Source organism: Meles meles, chromosome 10 (assembly GCF_922984935.1).
Source record: "Meles meles chromosome 10, mMelMel3.1 paternal haplotype, whole genome shotgun sequence".
Lineage (NCBI taxonomy): Eukaryota > Metazoa > Chordata > Mammalia > Carnivora > Mustelidae > Meles > Meles meles.
The window spans coordinates 4,501,124-4,515,769 of record NC_060075.1 but is presented as its reverse complement, the minus strand read 5'-3'; positions in this window follow the sequence as shown (position 1 = coordinate 4,515,769).

The window sequence follows — 14,646 nt, the reverse complement described above, 5'->3', positions numbered from 1 at the left end:
GAATAATAGGATGAGGAAAGGGGAGAAGATAATTTTAAATGGATGCAGTGTTGTGTTTTTACACAAAATAGTCTCATGTGAAAAATGAAAAAATTAATTAGCTTAATGAAGCCTTGCTGTTTTGCTAGTTGTCAGTGCGTTCCCCTTCCTAGGGTATATTGTGTTTTTATTCAGTTAAATTACATATCTCCAAAGGCCAATTAATTCGGTGAGTTTACCCATGAAAACTCAGGGATCACGGCCGCCCAGAGAGAGGGGCTGTTTTGCTGTTTTGGCAGGAAACCTTTTAGTGGCTCCGTGGGGAAGTGGATGGTTCCCCCCCCCCCCCGGGGAAGGAGCCCTGGGACAGCTCCAGGCAACCCTCTCCCACAGCCCAGGAGAAGGAGGAGAAAGCTGCACGGCCAGCGATGGCAGCGTCTGGAGGACACGGGGGGATCACAGCTGTGCGTGTCCCTCGGTCCCCCGGTCAGCCGCTTTGCTGCCCTCGGACAGCAAGTACATCACACACGCCCTCCCCGGTCCTAACACGAGGGATGTGCGCGGGCTCCCTCAATGCTCACAGCCTCCTGCCGGGCTGGGACTCTGATTATCCCCGTTCTGCATGTGAGAAATGAGGGTTATGTGCTCTGGGTCACAAGGCGAGAAGGGGCCAAGGAGGGGTTCAAGTCCATTCTAAGAGCCACTGTGAGCAAGGCGGTTCCTGGTATAGGGAAGGGGAGATTCAAAAGGTCCCAGGGACGTAAGAAAGGAGGAGCACAGAGGAAGGGGGAGGTCTTTGTCATCCTTGGCACTGGCTGGGAACCGGCCCTGGGAGAGGAGACTTGCTGTTTTGGGGATGAAAATGCCCGTTGCGTTTCGTTCTGTCTTTGAGCACCCGATGAAATTCTCCCCGTCGCAGATGGGACCCCTTGTCTGCCTTTGTTTCTGCTTTTCTTCAGGCAAGTTCTTCTCTTCCCACGGAAAGGACTAGAATGACCCAGATGAGGGATGTTGGGAGCCCCCCCCTTCCCCACCGTGGGAGTCGCTGGTGGCTGCTTCTACCCTCTGGGGGAAACAGGCTGGAAAGGAGAGGGTGGGGAGCAGGCTTTGCGGTGCTGCGCCCCCAAGGAGTGGGGGCGCCTGGACCCGGAGCCCCCCCGCCCCCTCGCCCTGACTCATGGCAGGGTTAGGGTTCTCTGTCTCGGGTGCTGTGTGAGGGTTCAGTGCGGAAACCTACCCAGAGCACGGCACTGAGTGTGCGGTGGTTCCTCCGGTCCTGTCACTCCCCCTTGCCATTTTGTCACCTGTCCCTGGTCCGGGGCGGGGGTTGGCAACACCCTCGGTAGGAGATAGAGTCGGGGTACAGGCCGAGCAGCTGGCTCCGGGGGGGCTGTGCCCAGCAACCCCACGACGTAGGGCTTTGCAGGAATAAAACTGAGGACAGGTTGGTTTTGAGAAGAGGGGGAGAGGGAGATTAAGGGCACTAGAGAGCTGTTTGGCGAAGGCTGACCACGGTAGAGTGTCAGAGTGGGCTGCCTGGGTCGTATGGGAATGATATGGACTGAAGGTGTCCCCCAAAGTCGTATGTTGGAGCTCTAACCCTCAGTGTGATGGGATTTGGAGCTGGGGCCTTTGGGAGGTAATTAGGTTTATTTTTTATTTTTAAATTTTTAAAAATTCATTTAAATTTTTAATTTTTTAGGTAATTAGGTTTAGAGGAAGCCATGAGGGTGGGGCTCCCAGGGTGGGATTAGTGGCCTTAGAAGAAGAGGAGGCAATCAGGGTCCTCTATCTCCACCATGTGAGGACACAGGGACAAGGGGTCCAGCTGCCCACCACCCAGAGGGTCTCCGTAGAAACGGAATCGGTGGGCACCTTGATCTTGGACTCCCAGGCCCTAGACCGTGAGAAAGGAACATCTGTAGTCCAAGCGCCCAGCTTGTGACAGTTCGTTGAGCATCCCATGCCGGCTACGGCAGGGAGGTATCTCCCAAGTGAACAGGAATGTGCAGACAGGGTGCGGGGGGGAGGGTCAGGCCTCCTGGTTTCATTATCACCTCATTCTCCTGCCAGCTCACTAACTTTGGACACATTCTTAAACCATGTACTTTTATTTTATTTTATTTTTTAGATCTCTGAAATGAAGATGCTGGGGTCTTTCTTGTAGGTGGTTGTGAGCTCCTGCGAGTAAAATGCTTACGGCTCTGTCTTCACGTTTCGGCTGCGCTCGCTGAGGGTCGCTACGATCATCCTTGTCACTCTCCGTTGAAATTCTTTCCTGTTTCCACCCGTAAACGCGTGGGAAGTTGACCTTACCTCCTCCACTTTACAGAGGAGGAAACAGTTTACATTTGCCGGAGGCCCCACAGAACGTCCTCCTGCTGGGCTCACCGCCCTGCTTTCCTCCCTCTGTTTCCAAGGGTCCTGACGGCACTGTCTACAGTTAGTCTTAGGAACCAGCATGGTTGGGCCTGATTGATTGATTGATGGACGGTGATGTCATCAAACGCTATGAGGGTATTTTTACTGCTACAGGGGTATTTTTAGATGCAGTTCCCATCTGCAATGGGTTGACTTTAAGTAAAGGAGAGTTTCCCTTATGTTATGAGGCCTGTAATGTGGGTGGACTCATCCCTGTAAATACGGTGTGGGAGATGCACTCGGATTTTGAGTCAGTAATTTTCCTCCCTTCACATTCAGGCCAGGAACGACTGAAACCAGTCCAGACCAAGAAATTTAAACTAGGATTTATCTTTGGGAATATAGTGACCCTAGATGCCAAGCTCATTTTCCTACTTTGGGGTCCAACTCCAGATTCTCTGCCAGCCCCTCCTCCTGTTGCCCCATGGGAGGCTCATTCATGGAGCGTTTGTTGGCAAGGTCTGTGGAGAGCTGGTGCTGTCGACAGAGCCCACTCGGTAGTCCAAGGAACAGTTGGATAGCTCGGGGTCCTCTCTGTGCTCAGCCTGTTTCTTTATTCTTAATTCTTGCATTATTTTAGAAATGTAGAAAAAATGAGGTAGGGAAAAAGAGCAAGGAGATAAAAGGAAACTGGAGGGTGTATGGTACACTTCCCAGGGACTCATTATTCTTCCATTTTACCCAATTTTCACCAATTTCTTTAAACATTAATTCTCGATCGGGCTTCTTGACGTTAAGGTGGATTCTTTGATGGAAGTTCATCTCCCAAAATGTATTTAGATGCCATTTGTGATGAGATGAAGGACAGATAATTCCTAACAATATTGGAAATGGTGCCTTACAACCGTACAGCTTTGTACCTCAGAAAGCACGTTTTTGTACCTCAGAAAGCATGTTTGTTGATCTTACTTCAGTTCACACCTAACCTTCTGGTCTCCCACAGAAGCTTTCTATAATCAACCCTTAACATTTGGGAGCGATTTCCCCCCCCAGAGGACTTCTCTTTAGAACCAACATGTATCATTTCCCTCCTAAGATGGAATTCAGTGGAATTTGAAAGGTTTGAAGAGGAACTTAAGACACGACAGGCAGAGAATGACAGAGCTCCACGGGCAGGAAGACGCTAGATCCCAAGGCCTGAGAGTTCTGCCTGTGACCACTCAGCATCTCAACCTGTCCCAGCCACTGTCCGTTCTTCAGGCGCGTCCTGGGTCACCAGTCACCTGTGATTGCGGACACGGAGAGAGTTGAATTTTCAAGGGTCTGTCGCAGGGATAGCAAATAGCTTCTCGTTGCCATTTTCCTACTCCAGACCCATTGGTAGATCTCCCTGACGGTCTGTGGGAATCCCCCGCCTCGTCTCTAGACGGCTTCAGAACCTTTCCTCAGCCGGTGCTCCAAGCAGCCCCCAATCCCTCCGAATCCCTGTAAGACACAATCCATCTTTGTCACTAGGGTCTTACATCATTATTCTGCCGCTCTGAAGTATTCAGGAGGATTCTATATGATTTACTCAGTCTCAGAGAACTGCAGAATATCAGAATGGGAAGGGGACTTAGAGATTGAGGGCGACGTTTTTACTGAATAGGCAAGAAACCCTAGAGCAGTGGTGTGTATTACTGGAGATCTATGGCATCGAGACCAGAACCTAGATTCCCCGGCCCAGTGATGCACTAACGTTGTTAATAAGCTTCCCAAAGAAGGGCGGAGAATCCCTTTGTCCTTCTGATTCTGAGTTAATGAAAAAATTACCAGACACCTGGGTCGGTTGGAACAGAATGGCCACCTTGTCCAACTCGCCATCCATCGTAGGAGAAAGACCGCCTGATACTGAGCACCCGAATTCTTTCAGTGGCAGAGCTCTTTGCCAAGAACCTTTCCTTTTGGGTTCAAGTTGAATTAAAATCTTTTACCCTGGAGCTCTTAGCCATTGGCCCTAGTCTTTACCTCCAAATAAGCCCTACAAAGTAGTGAATGCATTATCTTCCCGCAGGGGATAGAGATTTAGCTTAGTAAAGTGCGTCTAACTCCAGCTTGCGCTTGAAGAGTCAGTCAAATGGTCATGACGTTGAACACAGAGTTGGATGGAGGGGAGACACTTTCAGGCAGATGGACATTCTCTGGGGAGCCTTCAGATAGCTCTGTCTAGACACCTGCTTTGTCCTTCACATATAAGGTCAGACCTGATGGTCTTAGAGAGCAGGACAGAGTTGGGTATCCACAGGCAGGAGAGCCCCAGGCCAGACTCTGGGAGGTTCTCTGGCCCTTGTCTGGAGAGGTCACCTTACAAGTATTTTCTGAGGGTTAAAATGGCTTCCTCTAGGTCTGTGAGCTTCTCGCTGTGCGCCATCTTGACTGATGGTCAATTTTTCCACAATGTAAGCCATTTGACATGAAGAGTGTGCTTTTCCAAGGCACTTTTGTACTGATCATTTGCCATCAGACTTTGACAAAGCTACATATTATCGGAAATACCAAAGGAGCGGCTCTACTCTCCGCCATAAGTCAGGAAGCATATTAGGCCCTGAAATTCTAATACCTCATTTCCATGACAAACGATGCAACAGGAGCCCGAAATGGTCGCCATGAATCTCTGCTCCTGACTGCAGTCGCCCTGGGAGAAGGAAAGTGCCAAGCACTTAACCTCTCTGCTCTGGCTCGAAGCTACACGGAGCGCCCAGGGAACGCTGACCACAAGGTAGGGCTGCCGTTCCTGGGGGCTCTAGGCCCTGAATAACTTTGAATAGACGCGATTTTAAAGCATGAGGACATAGCAAGAAACCGGGATTATAATCGTTACACTTGACATTGCCTTGACCCCCAAGGCCTTGGTTAAGGGGCAACTGACGGTCAGCCATGGGAGTGGAAACATCCCACTGATGGGGGCCCCTTAACCACGGGACACAGTAGCTCTCCAGGGGCTCTGCAAGAGGATCCGAAGGTCGCCCAACACTGGGTAAGCCTTCATTCCACTCACTTGCTATGCAGATGGAGCCAACGCTCAGTGTTTGTATCAACTTGGGAGTCGCCCCTACATGCAACCTAAGTTACAGCAGTTTTCACAGAAGAGAATTAGAAGAAGAAAACAGGCTCACTTGACCTCGTATAAGGTCAATTATACTCTAGCAATTAACATACAAGGGGTTTATGCTAGGGTTCTCCAGAGAACCAGAACCAGGAGGATGTCTGCGCATGTGTGTATATGTGTAAAACAAGAACTAGCTCGTGTGACTGTGGAGGCTGACAAGTCTCATGGTCTGCGGCCAACGCTCCGGGCATGCAGGAAGAGCTAACGTTTCAGCTCTGGCCCAAAGGAGGAGAGAGAGCGATGCTCCCCCTCAAAGGCAGTCAGACGGAAGGAACGATCTCGTACTCATCATTTCGTTACATTGAGACTTTCCCTTGACTGGATAAGGTCCATGCACATTAGGGAGAATAATCTCCTTTACTTATTTGATTCAAATGTTAATCTAATCCAGAAACCTCCTCCCAGAGACTCCCCGAATATTGTCTGACCCATCGTCTGGATACCCTGTGGCTCAGTCTAGCTGACACATAAAATGAACTATCACGAGTCCACCCATGGTCACTCGCACTCAAACACCTCTCCTTAAGCCGTACTAACGTCTATGTGAAGACATAGCAAGGTTGTAACTCTGCCTAACACGATCCCTGTCCCGAGTGTACATGACGGTACACGGACTCTGAGTCCAGAAGAGGAGGTGATGGCCACTCTTCTTGATTTCCCATAACAAATTCTAGGATGTAACGTTAACAACACTTAAATGCTATGAGATAAGGTCAATACATCTTACGTTACATGACGAGGGAATAACGGAGGGAGAGACAAGGATATTCACGTAATATATGTGTCTACACACACATGGGCACACACACAGACACACTCCTAACAAACTCAGGTGGAAATGCTCATGGCGATTACGGTCCTCATTTCTGGACCGGTCACCTGGCCATAGCTGGTGTTTATAACTCCCTTCTTCCACCGCCCTCTCTGGACCCCCTTTGTCCTCAGCAAGCAACTGAGCTGGTTGTGATTCTCTGCCTGTGGGGTGATCCAGACCTCCATTCCTGAAGAAGTCTGGGCAGTTGGAAGTTTTGCCTGAGTTGGACATTGTCGTTTCCATTGGCTTTAATCACAGAGCATGGTAACCTTGAGACGCCCAGAGGCGTCCTATATTTTAGACACACTCTTCCTCCCGTCCAGCATGGAGGGACGGTCCAGTCTCCCCTTGGTGGCAGGATCAGTCACCCTGAACAGTGCAGGAAGTCCCTTTCTTGCCAGTTGACTCAGAGGCACAAGGACCCCAAAGAGGTTGGGTGGCAGCCTGAGTTTCTAGTTCACTGGAGTCACTGGTGTTCCTCCTGGTGGAAGCATTCCCCTCTTTGGAGCTAGAACCTCTGGGCCAGGAGAGCATAAGGTCACAGGAATAGGAAGCAAACATTGTGGTTAGTGGTCATTGGTGTAGTGGTGAGTGGGACCACTCCCCTTTCTAACCCTTGATGACTGGGTCTACGAATCCTGGCGTTGGAGAACCGGGACCATAAAACAGACTGACTCAGAGCCTACACAGCCCTCTGGAGGACCTCTCCCCAGCCCTGTGAGAACTGAGTCTTCAGAAGGACCATTCTGCCCTTAGATCAAGCCAGCTGCTTCAGCGGGGTAGGGAGCATGTGTGACCGGTGAATCCCAAGAACCTGACCCCATTACAGCTCTTTTGCTGTGAAGTGCATTTCTTGATCAGGAGCAACGCCGTGGGGAATGCCATCTTGGTAGGGAAGGCATTCTGGAAGTCCACAGGTGGTAGTTTTGGCAGAAGCGTTGCATGCTGTGAAGGAGCATGTGTGTCTCTGATAAGCGTCAGTTCCAGTAAGGAGAAAATGTGCCTCTTCCATGACAGAAGCGGGCCAATGCGGTTGACCTGCTGTCGGACAGCTGATGGTCACGCTGGGGAACGGTGCCATGTTGGGCACTTGGTGGTGACCATAGACTAGTCAGCCTTGGGGAGTGGAGGTCCGTGTGGCTGAGCCTGTGTATAACCTCGGTCCCTGCCAAGGCGACCACTCTGTTCGTGGGCCCATTGGGTAGAGACGGGGTGACTGGGGAACGAGGTTGACGGAGGATCCACGGAACAGGTCATCTAACCTCTTGGTCGTTAAAATCCTTCTCTGCCCCCTCACCCACATTCCTGCCTCAGTCCCAGTTTCTATCTCCTGAGCCCTGGTAGCCAGCCCTGATGTCTGCCCTTCCCCCGGGTGGGGTCCTCCTGAGCCCCCCGCCCCCTCAACCTCCAACCCGCAGTGAGGTCAGCCCCTGTCTCAGGAGAGAGTGGGGTCAGCCTGGTCTGCTACCATGTTTAAGTGGCTTCTGCCCCCTCAACCCCCCTCGTCATGTGTATTTGCTTTTCTCCTGGCGTCGGAGGAGCGGGTTCGGAAAGGAGGCCGTGCGAATCGGTTGGGGTGGACAGAGAACACAGCCCTTATTTCCCAGCCCCATTCTGCAGCTTAGCTGAGCTTACTCGATTTGATTAGCGGATTTTATGTCTGGCTTGTTGGGGAGATGGGGATTAAGCATTAAGGAGCTTTTCTCTTCCTGGGCTCTCTGAACTTATCACCAGAGTATAGCCGTGTTCTGGCTTCTTGGCTGCTTTTCTTAAAATGCCAGATTCATTCCCTTCATTTGTATTAATGAGATCAGTCAAAAATGATCAAGCCTTGTGTGGTTTTGCGACCTGCAAGTTATCAAATATAAAAGCTGGGAGTTCAGAAAGAATCGCAGCCCCAAACATCCTTTTACAGGTAAGAGAACCAGAGAGGTTAACTGACTAGCTTGAGGTCACACAGCAAATTCCAGGCAGAGCAATGAATAGAACCCTGGTGTCCTGCCTCCCAAATTACTGATGTTTTGTATCCGCTCTTGGCCTTGGAAATGGAGACTGAACCTTACGGGGAAGAGATGGAAGTAACACAGGGAGGGGTTCTTTCCCTGTGTCCGTGCCTCGTCAGGCTCTCTGCTCCCTCTCTGAATGACAAGAGCCATACACAGCCCTGACATTTTACTAGCGAATGCCCAGGGAGCAGTGTGCCAGGAAAGTTACAGGATCACGGAACCGGAGAGAAGGGAAAAGGGCAACATGAAAACGACCCCTCCAGGCAGTGCCACGTCCGTGTTCTGTATTCATGGTCGCCGTAAACCCAGGGCGGGACCGGGAGACCGTCTGCATGGGGGGTGGCCGTCTGCATGGGGGGTGGCCTCTGCTGGGCTCGCTAAGGAGAAGAGACGGAGCACTCCAGACCCTCAGGGCTGAAAGGGTAGAAGGCCCACCCGGCAAAGCTCATGGCAGGTGCGCGTCAAAGCCAGGACTGGAGTGGGGGTCCTGACTCCTTCTCTGCGCACTTTCTCAGGGCCTTGGCTCCGTCACAAGCAAAGTCCTTCTACACCGAGGCAGGTGTCAGTGGCCTGGGAGTACTTAGGAGTTTAGGAGAGGCCATATGTGTTGGGCTTATTTCTCAAGAAGGCGCTGATTTTCCTCTGTTTATATTTGTTTGTAGATCATGGCCGTAGGGGCTTTGATATCAATAGACGTCGTTTAACGGGAAGTGGGGTTGACTCTTGGCTGTTGGAGGTGAGCCCGGGCACACCTGTGGATGGGGTGCAGGGGACAGGAGGCCTTCCAGCCAGCAGGCAAAGTGCAGTATTCAGAGACGAAGAACACCGTGGTGGGTAGATGGGCAAATCCCCGGGAAGAATGGGCCGTCCCCGGGGCAGAAGGATCAGGGACCCTCTGGAGATAGAGGCACGGGTCAGTGGGTATCAGGAACGTCCGAGAGGATGCCAGGCGCAGGGCGGGGTCAGGAGGCGTGGGGAAGCACAGGGTAAGCTGTGCGAACCCCGACTCGGTGCGGGAGTCAGAGGCAGGCGCCGGGACTGGGCATGGTGGTCATGGCCAGTCAGCAGAACGGAGGTCTGTCTGTGCCTCACCCGGAGACCGGAGGGTCCTGTCCCCAAGCCTGGCAGCCTCTGCTCTGGGCCTGGGTGTCTTGCCCGGTGGCTTCTGCCCCCAGCTCTCCTTCCAGGAGCTCTGCCTGGTCACACTCAGTCTCCTCCCGACATTTACTCGCCCAGCAGAGTTGCTCAGTGTGTGTTACCCGGGTACAAAGAGCAGGATTCGCCGCAAGTGATTCTGGGGTGCATCGGTGCTCAAGTTTTGTTGAATTGAATTGTACTCCCCAGAGCGTGAGCCCTGCTGTCTCCAGGACTGGCCAGTTGTGGGCACAAATGTGTACACCTCAAAAGCTTAACCGCTCATGGACAAATACTGCCAGAGGCAAGCAAGCTCAGAGGACGCCTCCCACGCTAGCAAGTTGGTGCTGAAATATTCCTAACTCTCTTGGGCCCATTATCCAGTCTGCCTGGGCGATATGTCGGCTGGAGTCCAGGTAGATGATCTGAAATTGCACGGAAGGTTTGTCTACACAGCCTCACAGTGTTGGCATTCATTAAAATACCCCGATTCTGTGTCCTGTTCATTAGATCGGACCCTTGGACATGCCCCTAATCTTGACTAGGCCTGAATTTCCTATTCCTTCTAGCACCCTTGACATCTGGCCACCGTGTGTGATGTGTGGTGTGGGGAAGAAGACTGGTCCTACAACCACAGAGCTGCCCCTACCCTTCCACGGCTTTCTCCTCTGTTCATTTGCCCACATGCCTAGCATTACTGCACGCACTGGGGCAGAAGCATCAAGGGATACTTTGGGTTACAAATAATGAACATCCAGCTCAAACTCATTTAAATAATTTATTTGCTTTGTTGAGCCATAGAACCGGGAGGGAAAAAACAGAAGCAGATTGGATTTTAGGTATAGTTCGATGAGATTCCCGTGTCTTTCTCTGTGATTGTCTTAGCTTTCCCCCCTCCGAGTTCTGTTCTGTTCTCGGATTGGCTTGCCCCGTGGTTACAAAGTGGCTGCCAGCAGCAATTACGGCAACATGCTTCCTTAAGCATATTCGGCCAGAGAGGGTGTGGCTTCCCAAACTTGCTACAAAAAGTCCCAACCTGCACTCTGGGGATCTCACCTGTATGGATAGGGACCTGAGCTGGCGCTTAAGGAGCAGGTAGGATTTGGAAATGTCAAATTATAGGACAGACCTAGACCTACCAGCCTGGTGTAGCAAGAACCCAAAGACAGACGAATTTCCACCGAATCTATTACTCTAATGTTGCTCAGGCAGTGCGTAACCGTAAGCCGATCAGAGCCGAGTGACAGGTGAAGGCTGAGCAGGTGGGGAAGGAAGTAGGAGGAAATTCACGACAAATTGGTCAGCTCTTGGGCTGAAACAACCCCACGCTTCCCCCTCCGGCCCCCCACAGAACATTATTTTGATTGGCCAATTACATGCTATGAGATCAGATTGAATTCTACGAAGAAACACTTGGATGGAAATAATTGTAGGTAGAGTCATTTTATTAGTATTCCCAAGACCTCTGATGAGGAATAATGATGGTAAATCATTAATATATATTTTCAGCTGCTTTAAAAATTAAATCTGTTCCACAATGTGTTTCACCATTTTATAGCCATTATACAGAGCCCTTTGGGATAGTCTCATAAAAGGCGTTCCATAAATTTGATCTGTCCTTGTATTGCATTACATTTTACAGCAATAATCTGGCATTTTAAAAAGCTCCAAGGCATCATCCCCTTCAGAAGCAGCAATGAAGAAAGTGTCGGAGAATGGGAAAGGGCAAGTTCTGGGGAGGGAGCGGCCATGCTTTTTCAGACGGGTGCAAAGAAAGGGGTCAGATGTGATCAGTGTGTTTTGGAGAGATTTATTCCACCATTCCCCGAGGCTTCCTGTTCACCTTCACTGAATATGTCTCTTCCTTAACTGTCCTACAGGAAAAAAAGAATCCAGTCAAGGATCACCCCCGTAGGACATTCTATAGGGTGGATCAGTCTTGGCTTGTAGCAGTGGGGCCGGAGGGATAGGGTGCAGGTGAGCCGGGCCCAGGAGGTAGAGGGAGAAATTCACCCTCCAGGTTTCCTCCTCCTGCTGTTTCTGTGGTGACCTAGTGACCAGGAAGCCTAGCAAGCCTCTCCGGGCAGTTGGGGATTCATATGCAAAATTTGCAGGGGCTTCAAGAAAGGAAGGCAAGAGATCTCGTTAGTGGGAGCGCTGGATTTTTCCATCATCCAGGACCGTTTTAATTTGAGGTTGGAGAACCTTCAAGGTGTGCATTTCTTGGGATTGATTCAAGTGTATTAGGCGGCTCTGAGCGGAAGGGCCTGACGCCAGCACCTAGGATACCTGGAATTGAAGTAATCTGAATTTGGAGTTGATTTATAGATCAGTTCTGGGGGCCGCAGTTGCTGCAGAAGGAACTGAGGTGTTACCCAGAGACCTGAGCAACAGTCCTCCGGCTGAAGCAAACGGAAAAATGAAAGAAAGGAAATGGGAGCCGGAAGGGATTTGGGGGAGAGGAGGTTCATTTCAGGAATTTGAAATGCTTCATGGGAACAGGGCCTGGGTTTTATAAGGCAGCCTGTCCCCTGTCCAAGGTTTTGGGTGGAGCAGACCAGGGGTCTTGGATCTGTCATGCATTGCTTGGGCTGTTGCTGGGACGTGAGCTTGATTGGGAGACACGCCATTGCTTATCAGTGCTTCCCCCTTGGCCTCATGGAGGACTAGACCTCCCAGACCCTCTGCGGTCAGCCAGGGCCACGTGACCTGCCAATGAGCTGTGAGCTGGGCTGACTGCGCTGTCTCCAGGGGGCCATGGTGACCTTTGAGCTTTGCTGTCCTCTCCTTGTCCCGGAGCCAGGAGGTCTGGTGTTGAGCTGGCAGAGGCTGAGTCACTGGGAGGACAGCGGCCCTGGACTGTTGCCCGCACTCACAGAAAACCTTATGTGTGAGGCAAATACAGTTTTGTGTGCTAAGCTAATGAGATTTTGGGATTTTGTTGTGGTGGTTGTTACTTCTGCTTAGCCTAATTTATCTTGACTAATACAATAACTATAATTTGGGATCAAAATGAAATAAGGGCGAATTTTCAACCCACTACATGAAGTAGCCTCATGAAAGCTTAAGTGATCTCTAGTTCTTACTCATCTCAAAGGCTTCTGAGGCAGCAACGAAGAGATTTGAAAGCCGTGATGGCAGAACGCCCATTGCTTGGGTCCCTGATAGTCACTTGGAGTCACAAGGGCCTGGTAAACATCTTCAGGACACTCCTGATTTCCCAGGAGAGGGAGAATGGCCCGAGTGGAGTGTGGTCCTGTCTCTTAGCCTCATCGGTTAACAGAGGGGAGAATGCTAGTTGGGGATTTACCGGCTTCTGAGGTCAGCTCCAGGCACCAGCCACACGACGGGGCACCTGTGAAGGTGGGTCGACATGGAGCTCTGAAAGCCCAAAGAAGAGGCACTGGGACCCTCTTAAGAACCTTCTGGAAGCCTGTCTTCACAGTAGATCCCCACATTTGTGGATCCAGCATCTGGCACACAGTAGTGTACAAGCAAATGACAAATGCACAAAACCAAACAGAGGACAGTCTTGGAAGAAGTTTCTGCAGGACGGGCCTTACGCGGGAGCAGAGTCACGGATGGGTAGTTTTAGCCAGGCTTAGAGTGGGAGGTGAAGAAGTTCTGGCATTGAACCAGAGAACACGGAGGGCGACATCCACGGCAGGCCTTCTGCCCCATGTCTGGTGGCCGTGACTCTATCCCACCTTCAGAGTGAAGTTCAATATGTGATTCCGCCCGGCAGCTTTTGTTCTTGGGAATAATCCTACTCTTCATTTTTCTCCCCATGTCCTAAGGTTGTAATGGATTTCATCAGAAGCAGCAGGAAATTCTTAGGAGAAAAATCCTCTTAAATTACGACACTGTTAATCGATGCCGGGGACCCAGCAGAAATCACCGTCAATAGAATGTCTTCCCCAACTGCCATGATTTCCAGCAGAGTGGCTGCACAAGGTTAGGTTCAGTGAAGTATCCTTGAGTTAACAGTAGTTCCTTGACGTCCTCGGAAAGAATATATCCCAGTGAGACACACGCTGTTGCACTTGGTTTCCAGAGAGAGCAATAAATAGGAAGCTTGGGCGTCTTTCTACGACACGCATTTATTCCTTGGTATAATTTTATGGTTTCAACTCCCTGCCTGCCCTCCGGTATTCTGGCCTGTGGATCCTTGGCTCTCCTGGCTCCGTGGGGTCTGGCAGCAGGCAGTAAGCAAAGGGCCAGATTGTAGACCCAGAGCAGTGGACATATGAGTGGGAGGTGGGAAGTGCCAGCCAGTGTCCCAAAATTTAAAAAATGAAACGATGAACATCCATCATGTTTTATTATCACCTGCTTTCTTGTATAGCCTGAGTTGTGGGGAACATGCATTCCATACAAATCTTCACATTGTAATTTAACTGATATAAAATATGAGCTTCTCCTTGATCTGAACTTCCACACAGAGCCAGTATCCAGTGGATAAAATAAAGGCTTATGGGGTTTACCTCGACGGGAATCTTGGAGCATCCATGAACTCAGGTTGTGTCCTTAAAGAATGTCTAATACCCGGGCGCCTGGGTGCTCAGTGGGTTAAGCCGCTGCCTTCGGCTCAGGTCATGATCTCAGGGTCCTGGGATCGAGTCCCGCATTGGGCTCTCTGCTCGGCAGGGAGCCTGCTTCCTTCTCTCTCTCACTCTCTCTGCCTACTTGTGATCTCTCTCTGTCAAATAAATAAATAAAATCTTTAAAAAAAAAAAAAAGAATGTCTAATACCCATAGGCTTTCCTTCCCTCCCTCCCATCCTCCCTCCCCTCTTTCTCTTTTTCTTTCTGTGATCAGATGAAAAGTCATTGTTTTTCTTTCCCTCAGCTCTTTTAGCTTCTAGATTGAAATGCCTTTATTAGTGTGGAAACATTTTAGACACGTGGAGACCTTTGAGGATGGAAGGGGAGGCTGCTTCTCCTGGAGTTTGTGCAACGAGAAGCTTCTCGAAGGTGCCCAGCTGCCCGCAAGGACGCTGACCGCAGAATGTATGCAAACTTCCTGTACACACCCCACGACCCAGCACATCTCCTCCTGGCCGCATACTTGGAGGGAATGATTGCATGTGTCTCCGGAAAGACAAGTACAGGGATACTAGCCGCTGGAGTTATAACGGCCAAAAAGCAGACGCTTCCTAGATGCCTCCAGCAGGAGAAACGATAAAAAGTTACAGCACAGACATG